The 9,747-nt window shown below is 48.2% G+C and overlaps 1 long non-coding RNA gene across 3 annotated transcripts; it reads right to left on the bottom strand.

The window, feature by feature from the left end:
• Positions 1–1,028: 1,028 nt before the first annotated feature.
• On the bottom strand, positions 1,029–8,877 carry LOC147996329 (uncharacterized). 3 transcript variants are annotated; one of them, XR_015672039.1, is made up of 5 exons: positions 8,638–8,874; positions 5,205–5,375; positions 4,713–5,003; positions 3,011–3,160; positions 1,033–1,284 (listed from the first exon to the last, which is right to left on the bottom strand). It is a non-coding gene; the product is annotated as an uncharacterized LOC147996329 (long non-coding RNA). The 3 variants fall into 3 exon arrangements; XR_015672042.1 differs by lacking the exon at positions 5,205–5,375 and having other exon boundaries at positions 1,029–1,284; XR_015672034.1 differs by lacking the exons at positions 1,033–1,284; positions 5,205–5,375 and having other exon boundaries at positions 2,625–3,160; positions 8,638–8,877.
• Between the last annotated feature and the right edge of the window lie 870 nt (positions 8,878–9,747).

Here is a 9,747-nt window from a genome sequence, read left to right as displayed (position 1 = left end):
ACAGAGGAAGACACCCAAGGTCAGTGTCATATCTGCACACATGTGGACACAGCTGCGTTCTAATCATGATGTATGAACATATACCAGAAGCCCAGTCTTTCTTTGTTAGCGTCTTCTCCTTTCTTCTAAGTCAAATCGAAAGGTGCAATTGGTCATTCTCACTTCATTTAGCAGAGCAGTTTCTTAGCCCACGGACTGTTACTTTTGTCACGCTGTGACCAAAGTCCCTGACAGAAACCGTTTAAAAGAAGAATGTTTTATTTTGGTTCTCAGGTTCCGGGGATTTCAGTCCGTGCTGGCAGGGAAGGCATAGCAGAGCAGTTTCTGTAGCTGCATGTGTTTGAGGTCGTGCTTGTTCACACCAGAAAACTGGGAGTCAGAAACAGGAAGTGCACGTGACCTTCAAAGACCTGCCTCTATTGGCCTGTTCCCAAGGAAGGTTCCACCTCCTAAAGGTTCCACACCCTCCAGATGTGCGCTGTGAGCCCACACATTTCTGATTCAGATTGTAGCGCCCAGCTACCTTCCACAAGTCTGCAGTGGCTGCTTCTCGGGCTTCGGAGAATCTGTGTTTTCTGAGGTTTTATGGTCGATGTGGGAAAGACACACTGTTCCTTCTAGAAACGCTGGAGGTAGCCAGAAACCTTGGGAACTGATTGAATGTGCTTTGCTGGTGGCTGGCATGCTCAGAAGCCTTGCACCTGAAGACAGCAGTAGTCTGCGGGATGTGTGACGGATGATGGGTTTGGGAGACCTGCAGAGGATGCTAAGTTGAATGATGGCTACTGCTGTGGATGGGAGCATGTATTGGGTGACATACAGGTGATCAGAGGGAACAGCTGTGTGATCTCAGGCAATGGTGCTTAGCCTTAAACCTCATTTTCCCACCTATAGAGTAGGCAGTGCCTATGATCTAAGGATCTGTTAGAATTATTAGCTTGTGTCCCTTGCTCCCCCCAAAATGTGGGTTGAGCTAGACATTGTGCTCAGTGCTCAAAATTTACAGCAAATCAGACAAAAGCCCCTGTCCTTGGAGAGCCGGAAGTTTTATTTAGGGCAGAATGTTGATTAATAAATAAGATCTGGAGAGCTGGTTCAGGGGTTAAGAGCATTTGTTGCTCTTGCAGAGGCCCTGAGATGGAGTCCCAGCATCGACATGGCAGATTACAACCGTCTGTAACTCCAGTTCCAGAGGATCTGAATTCTCTTCTGGCCTCCGAGGACACTAGGCACATATGTGGTGCACAGACATACATGCAGGCAAAAACACTCATAAAAAATCATCTAAAATGAATAAAGAAGTGAAGTAAGTAGCATGTAGACACACTGTGTGTGGTGCTCTTGTAGACACACTGTGTGTGGTGCTCTTGTAGACACACTGTGTGCGCTCATTGGTATATTTTAAAATGAGACAACTAAAGAAATCTCTGAAGAAACGACTTTTAACACAAACAGACTTGAAGGAGGCAGAGGCAAGCGTAGAGGCAGAGAGAACGGGAGCAGTAGCTCAGTGGGTAAGGCGCTTGCTGTGTAAGCATCACGACCTGCATTCACTCCACTAACCATGGAAAGACCAGGCCAGTGTGGCAACAGTGGCTGGCCTAGAATTCTAGAGCTGGAGGTGGGAACAGGTGAGTCTTGGGGCTCACTGGCTGCCAAGCCTAACTGAAATGGAAAACTCCAAGTTCTGGAAGGGACCTATGTCAGAAAACTAAGAGTGACAGAAGAAGACACCCTATGTCTACCTCTAGCCACCACACAGCCACATGTGGTAGAGTACTTGTGCACTCACATGTGTATACACCACACACACACACACACACACACACACACACACACACACACACACACGCACGCACGCACAAAGGCAAAGGGCCTGGCATCAGTGCGGCTGAATTGTAGTTCGAGAATGTAGGGGGTAAGTGTTGGTAAGAAATGGAGTGACCATGATGTCAGCAGGCAGAGCAGATTACATAGAGTATCAAAGACTTCTGTAAAAGCTTGGCTTCTTACTGAGTCAGAAGAGAGGATGCTGAGGCAGGGGAAGAGCATGACCTACTTCCCGTTTTAATAGAATCTTTCTGGCTGCACGGTGGAAAATAGAAGAAAGGAGACAGGAGCAGAAGAAAGACCTGTCAGGCAGCTTCTGGGATGGTCTAGGTGTGAGACGACAGCAGTTTGGGGCAAGGTGGCGGTTGTGGAGTGGAGTAGGTTGGTTCTAGGCAACACCTGTAAAGTGCTCTGCAGTTTCTGGAGCTCGGTAAGAACTCAGTGGGTGGTTGGTGATTGTGATGATATTATTAAAAATATATGTGAGGAAAAGTGTGAGGTTGGAGACAAAAGACAGATATAAACTGTGTCCCAGGCTTCCTCCCCCCCTGAACCAGGGGAGGGGGCGAAACAGAGCCAGGAACCTAGGATAATAACAGCCTGGGGCATCAGGGGGAATCTCAGAGGAACTATTTTAGGACCAGGAAAAAAAGATTGTTGTAAGCTTCAAAGGTACCACATGGGTGCTCCCGGTGAAGAAACTGTCCCCGAGCCAGCGCCTCCCGAGAAGCAGAGAATGAAGGAAAAGTCAAGGTCAGCTAGGAGACTCTGGGTCCAGGGACTGCGAGAGATAACCGTGAGAATATCTTGTGTTTTCGTGTGATCCAAGATACATCAAGCAGAAAGTCGCTGGCAACTTCAGCACTGCAGAAGCACTTCCTGCCGTTTTACGTGACCGTTCCTCCGTCAGTTTTCACACAGGCAAGTACAAAGCCAGTCTGGTCCCTCAGGAGCCTGGTGACCCCTGTCCCTCCAGTGTGGAAGTAGTCCCTGGACTTCTTGCTGTGGCGAAGGGAAAGGCTACTTGCTTCAACGGCGCTTCTTCCACGAGTTTAAGGTCGCCAGGCCCCGCCCTGTGACTGAATCCCAACCCCCCAGTGTCCACACACATTCTGCCCAGGCCTCCTGATGCCTGTGGGAACCAGTTCTCTATAACTGTATGAGAGGACTGGGCACACACCAGAACAGCAGGGCTGTGGCTGGCCACCTATTGGAACCTCAGGCGAATGTCAGTCCACAGCAGAGTGCTTCCTTGAGTTGTAAGGACTGACTGGCCGGCAGTCACACCTTTATTTTGCTTCCATCTCCATTCAGGTTGGAAAAAAATGCTCTAAAACAACAATGTAAGACAGGCTTTGTAAAGAACACAGTCCACCTCTGCGACGTCCCACACACCCACCACTAGCTGCAAGTGACAAGCCTTTGAAAGGTGGCCAGTGTGGCTGGTGAGCCGAATTTTAAAACCGTATTTCCATCGACTGGATTTTCAATTTATAGACCCTCATGTAGCTAGTAGTGACCCAACTGGACAGTATAGCACTAATATGTTTGTCAACTTTAACCCTAACCTTCTTCTCTTCTATAAATAATGCCACCATTGGCGTAGGGGACATAGTTCAGTAGGAAAACATGCTTCCTTCACAAATACAAGGACCTGAGTTCAAATCTCTATTTTATATAAATTCTGGGCACCATGGCTGGAGTGTCTGTATGCCCAGCATCCTTGTGAGGATGTAGGCAGTGAGCACGAGAGAAACTAGAAGTTCCTGAGCCAGCTGACCTGGCAAATGGAATAAAACAAGAAAGGGATCTTGCTATGGTGTGTATATGCTCTGCCCAGGGAGTGGCACTATTAGAAGGTGTGGCCTTGTTGGAGTGGGTGTGGCCTTGTTGGAATGGGTGTGGCCTTGTTGGAATGGGTGTGGCCTTGTTGGAGGAAGTGTGTCACTGTGGGGTGGGCTTGGAGACCCTCCTCCTAGCTGCCTGAGGATGCTCAGTCTGTTCCTGGCTTCCTTTGGGTGAAGATGTAGAACTCAGCTCCTCCTGCACCATGCCTGTCTGGATGCTGCCATGCTCCCACCTTGATGTTCATGGACTGAACCTCAAACCTGTAAGCCAGCCCCCATTAAATGTTGTCCTTGTAAGAGTTGCTTGGTCACAGTGTCTGTTCACAGTAGTAAAACCCTAAGACATCTCCTATACATACAAACATGTGCATACGTGTACACATAGGCACATATGTACGTTCACAAGAATGTCACTAGCCCTGGGTCTGAGGTCCTTCTTTTAGCACCCTGTTGAGCCAGGAAAGAGCCCAGCCCAGTGAAAACTGGAGCCAGCCTGGGGACACCAGATGTGCTAACTGATGTCCCTGAGCCTGGGGACACCAGATGTGCTAACTGATGTCCCTGGAGCCAGCCTGGGACACCAGATGTGCTAACTGATGTCCCTGGAGCCAGCCTGGGATACCAGATGTGCTAACTGATGTCCCTGAGCCTTGGGTCTTCCATTTAAGACAACGAGAGACTCGAACTACTCTAAAATTTCTTGAGATTCTTTGCAAATAAGACTGGCCTTTTACTTCCACTTTCTCTCAAGTCTTCTGAATAAAAGCAAACCATTTCACGATAAAGATACAGAACATTCCAAGTCCTTCGTTGGTTTCTAAATCCATCCCATCCTTGGGCAAAAAGAAAAAGCAAGTTGGCTTTTTGCCCGTATTCTCTAGATTTACAATGGAAAACCTCAAGGCCAACCATAGACGAAAGTGGCAGAAGCCATCCCTGTGCCAAGCTCTGAAAATAGCAATTGTAGCAGCCAATCCGAGGCCGGCAGTACTACCCCACAAAGTGGAATGTTTTGCTGTTGTTTATATAACTTACCTAGGCAATTAAAATCACAGGAAAAGGGAATGACAGCTTTGGATGCTTTCCGTTGCCTCTGGAAGGGCAGGCAACCAGGAGCTCTAAGAATCCCCCTTAAAGGAAAAATGCTGCTTTTGTTACTCAAAAGTGGTTGCTGGAGGCACTGGTCAGAACCAAAATCAAGCTGTGGACTTCAGAGGCAAGGCTGGTGTTGGGGTGGGAAGCATCTCTTTTATAGCTGACGAAAGGCGCCTGTCCCGACTGCTGCACCATCTCTCATTTGATCCTTTCAACGACCCTGTGATACAGCTATAAAGATTTCGAGAGGTTAAGAAACAGAGTCAAGGTCACACAGATGACAAATGACAGAGCCACAGTCCCAGGACAGGTCACCTCCACCCAGAGCCTCGGTCCTGCCTGCCCACAGCAGACGATGCCTGGGAAAAACAACAGCAGCAAGATTGGGGGGCGGGGTATTTGTTTTTTAGTTAAGATTTGTATCCTACTTACTTCTAAAAGGCTTGAGGCAGCTTGAAGAGAAAACATGGTACAGGAGAAGGCATCTAAGGACAACACTCTGGCTAACGGAAGCAGAAGAAGCAGATAGCTTCAGACACCTGAATGAAGCAGATCCTCACACTTGGGCATTTCGTTTGCTCTCTAACTTTCCTGGCAGCTAAACTGAAAAAAGAGAAACATATTGGATTGCATAGATTTGTGGTTTCTGACAGCATAAAGAATACATATTCATCTCTAGAGACAAAATGTTTCCTTGGAACTAAACCTAGGTAGGAATTCATCCTGTGGGTCCTGGGCTAAAGAGCAAGGAGTGACACAGCGAACAATTCATCTCATCTGTGAAATGAAGGATGGCGTCAGGTCACCTTGTAGTGTTAGGAGCGCGTGGACTATTTGCTAACTAGAGTTCCCCAAATGGGTCAGAGACACAGCAAGAGAGTATACTTTCGTTGACCCTCTATAAAGACGAAAGATGTAATGTACTAAAGTGTAGCTTAGGGAAGGGCTTTCTGAGCATCCCTGACACTATGAACTGGGACTTCACTTTATGGTGTCTAACAGTCAAGGAGAGCTTCCGAGAATACTAAGGATGAAGGGTTACAGGGGCCATCCACCGTCAGAGACGCCATGTGTGATGGTGAATGGGAAATAGAAGTAGCAAAGCCAACGAGGCACTGCTTGAGTCAGTTGGCTTCCATTTACAGGCTTAAACCTAGATCTGCTGATGTTTACTGTGCAGTCATTCATTTAGAAGGTTCAAAGTAGATGCTATCCCAAAGCTGTGTACTATATGGAACGGGAAGACACATGGTTTCTACATCTTGAAGCTTCAGACCTAATCCAGGGTGCCTTGACCTTGGGTCATTGGTGTTTAGAATTGATTATTTCTTTGCCTTGAGAAGCTATCCTGTGCATTGTGGGATATTGAGAGCAGCAGCCTTGACCTCCACCTACAACAGTCGTGGCATCCAAGAATATCTGCAAACACTGCCAAATACGTCCTGCCCTTGTTGAGAATCATCGTTCTATTATATAAGTGAAAGGATAAAAAAAAAATACACACAGAGTAGAGAGTTCTGATGATTGCCATGCAGTGAATATAAATGGTTACAGCGGCCCAAAGGCAGGGAAGCTCTCTCTTATTGAGGAAGGCAATAAAGAAGCATGGAGATTAAAAGAAAGGGAGGAGACACTTAAGCCGAGCTTTGATGGATTTGCTTAGGTTAGCACATAGGAGAAATCAAGGTCGGGTTGGAGATGGCGGGGGTGGGGTGGGGACGCTGAGTATCAGGCAGCAGGTTCAGAGCCTGATCCAAAGGTCCTGGCAGAGCTCTGAAAGTCTTGAAAAGAAGGAAATGTCCGATCTGACCAAAGGAAACAGCAGACTGTTAACATTGGGACTGAGTTCTACAGTCTGGAAGCATGAGTCTTTCTACTTACTGCCTACGTCGGATGCCAGTCCCCAGTGGGAATGGGACCCTTGGGGGAATTCTTAAGATGCTGAAGTAGAGCCCTCATGGATGGCACTGATGCCCTCAAAAGAGGAACCCACAGATCCAGTTACCCTGGCCCCCTATAAGAAATACAGTGAGATGGCACCCTCTGCAAGGAAGAGTGCCCTTGCCAAACACGGGCTCTGTGGTACCTTGATCCATGACTCCTCAGGATCCAGAATACATCTCAGCCACTCTGTTTTAAATATTTTCTTAGAGTCATCGGAATAGGCTGAGATGCTGAGTGAGAGGGAGAGGGGAAAACTGGAGAGACGAGAAGGAGCACAGCAGTCCGGATGAGAGGCTCAAACATGGAGAGGCAAAAACCCACAGAGCAGGAGGTGACACGCAGCAGGGAACAGCGTGGGATGAAGGAGAAGCCAGGCTCCTGAGGAAACGAGCCTTCTACGGTCTGCATGCGTCACCTGCATGCATGAACCCGTCAGACAAGAGCACACATCACCTGTCTGCATACACACACATCCCCGGCACCCACACGCCTCGAGAGACTTGATAAAACCCCCACGGCCGTCGCCTTTATAACTGGATCTGTCATGAGATGCCTAAGGGAAGAGACAAAGGGGCGCGTTTCTTGCCCTGCCTTTGAGACAAGACTGTCAGGAAGATGCCCAGAGAACTCTTGAGTTTCTATGTGTGCTAGGTCGGTTTTTCACTCTGTCTTCTCTGGTTCCTCGGGTCCTCCATTCTCAGCTCTGTTGAGCATTGCCTTGCAAGCAGAGCAGGGAGAAGCCTCTTAGGCCCTACGACCTCAGGCCTCGGTACCAGAGACAGTTTATGATCTCTCTCCCTGTGCATTGCTCTGTCAGGATGAATAAATATTGACTATCCTATAAAACGCAAATCCTCCTGTTTATGCACCCCCCCCACCCCAGAGGCTGCTGAAGCCCTGCCTCAGACAACAGTGCGCCTGCAGAGGGCTGGGAGCCCCACTGCTGAGCGCACCCAGGCTCCAGCTGTCAGGGTGAGGTCCGCTCTCCTGGGAAACAGCCTACAACAACAGCAGGCACAGGGTTGACAGGTGCTAAGCAAGCATGGTGTTTCTGTGACCTAGGGAATGGTACAATGCTTTGTACCCAGTGGGAACACTTTCGTTGCAAACAGCAAAGACTAGGCCTGTGGAATGCCACAAAGAATTCTGACTTTCCGTGTGACTTTGTTGCCCTGAGCTATGGCTTTTGCATCTTCAGAATTGTCATCTCATGGTTCCAAGATGGCTGCTAGGGCTAGGTAGTAACTTCTTTCTCCCTGATGGGAAGCCCTTATAGATTCACTTGATAGTTTTCTGGCTATAACACAGTCTGTGAGGAATCATTAACATAGAGGGAAAGGAAACAACCATGCTTGGCTTATGGTTTATCCCCTGGACACAGAGGGCAAAGCTACTTGATCTGAGACCAGGAGATCTTTGCCTGATGCAAAGATCTAGTTGCTGGATAGGCTCTGACTGGAGTCTACCACTGGCCCCCTTGGCAGGGCCATGGGCAGGCAAGGTACCACTGAAAACACCATCTTTCTTCTCTTTCCTGAAAAACAGGGCACCAGGCCTCCTGAGGGACCTGGGGATTGGAGGTAGCCCCAGCTCCCACTAATCTGTAAGAACCAGATGCCATTAGTGAATGAAGCTAAGGCTGTAGAGCTATCTGGGCCAATGTCAGAGTCCAGCTCTCCCATTTTCTCAGCTGTGTAGCCACGGTGCCATCGAGTAGGGTCCAGGCGGCAGCCAGGGATCACAGCACACACATTACCCAAAAGGATTTTGAATAAAGACACAGTTGAAGGGGATCAAGAACAAGACCACTAAGACAGCATAAAGACCTCTGCTCCGGAAGGCGGCTGCCCCTAAGAGAGTGGAGGCAGCGCATTGGAAGGGCTATGGAGCCTGTTCAGACCTCTAAGGGGATAATACTCACCAGGACTGGAGTCTCCCAAGGGGCACACCAAAGCTGTTTCTGGAGCGCTAGAAAAACTGCCCAGTGGGCTCAGTCCCCACATCAAGCTGATGTGTTGCTCACAGAGATCAGAAATACAGCGAGATCCCTCAGGACCCAGAGGAAGCCAACCCATTCTCTTATGGTCTCCCAGCCTCCCCTTAGCACCCACTATGGGAAGAGTCTCCCAGAGAATGTAGGTTTACATCTAGAGGCAATGACTTAGTCACAGGGTGTCACATAGTTTTAAAGGTGGACCTTCACATTGCCTCAGCTATAAAATGGGAGACACATGACCTGATATATGAACTACTGTTAAGTTCTGTTTGCTAAAGATAAAACTGTCCTCCTACCACAAAACACACAACGTCTCCTTCTGTGAAATGTTCTTAAGTTCCGGAGAAACTCAATTAGGTCACAGGAATGAAAAGACCACTCTAGAACGGTCAGGAAGACAAGATTGTGCCAATATTCCCTACCCTATATAAGTAGTGAACTATTTCTTGGGGAGTGTCTCTTAAGCATTAGACGAGGTCATTCTGCATGCTAATAGAAAAATAAAGACTTTCTCCCGATATCTCTGAATGCTTGATTGAATTTTCAGTTAGGGAATTCTTCCCATAACACTGCAAGAACTGTGCCCATTTTATTTAATTACCTGAAATTACTCCTTAGATCCTAGGACAGGCCTGAACTGCAATGGGCATTGACAAACAGAAATTGTAAATCATGGGAATTTTTTCAACTTAACATTTTTAAAAAGGTGGAGAGGACTTGGCTAAGGTAACTAAGTCAGCCACTAAGTAAAGGCCAGGACCCGGAATGGAGCCCTGGAGCCTGTCTTGTTCCCTGACGAGGACAGAGTGTGGTGGTATTGGGTTTATTCTGTGGGACACAGGAGTGTGTGTGAGGAAATCGATGCAGCCATGGATGAGAAGAGGCGATATCTATTTCTCCATTGATGTTTGCACTTGATGATCCTCACTGCATCCCGCCCCTGAGGCATCCTGGGAGTGCCAGCATGGGGATGCGTACGCACACCATCTGGCTCACCCCTTTTGCTTGTGCCCTTCATGGCTGTCCCTGCCTTCC

The sequence above is a fragment of the Rattus norvegicus genome, chromosome 2, assembly GCF_021556685.1.
Source record: "Rattus norvegicus strain SHRSP/BbbUtx chromosome 2, alternate assembly SHRSP_T2T, whole genome shotgun sequence".
In the NCBI taxonomy this organism is placed as follows: Eukaryota; Metazoa; Chordata; class Mammalia; order Rodentia; family Muridae; genus Rattus; species Rattus norvegicus.
This window is presented reverse-complemented; position numbering and strand designations above follow the sequence as displayed.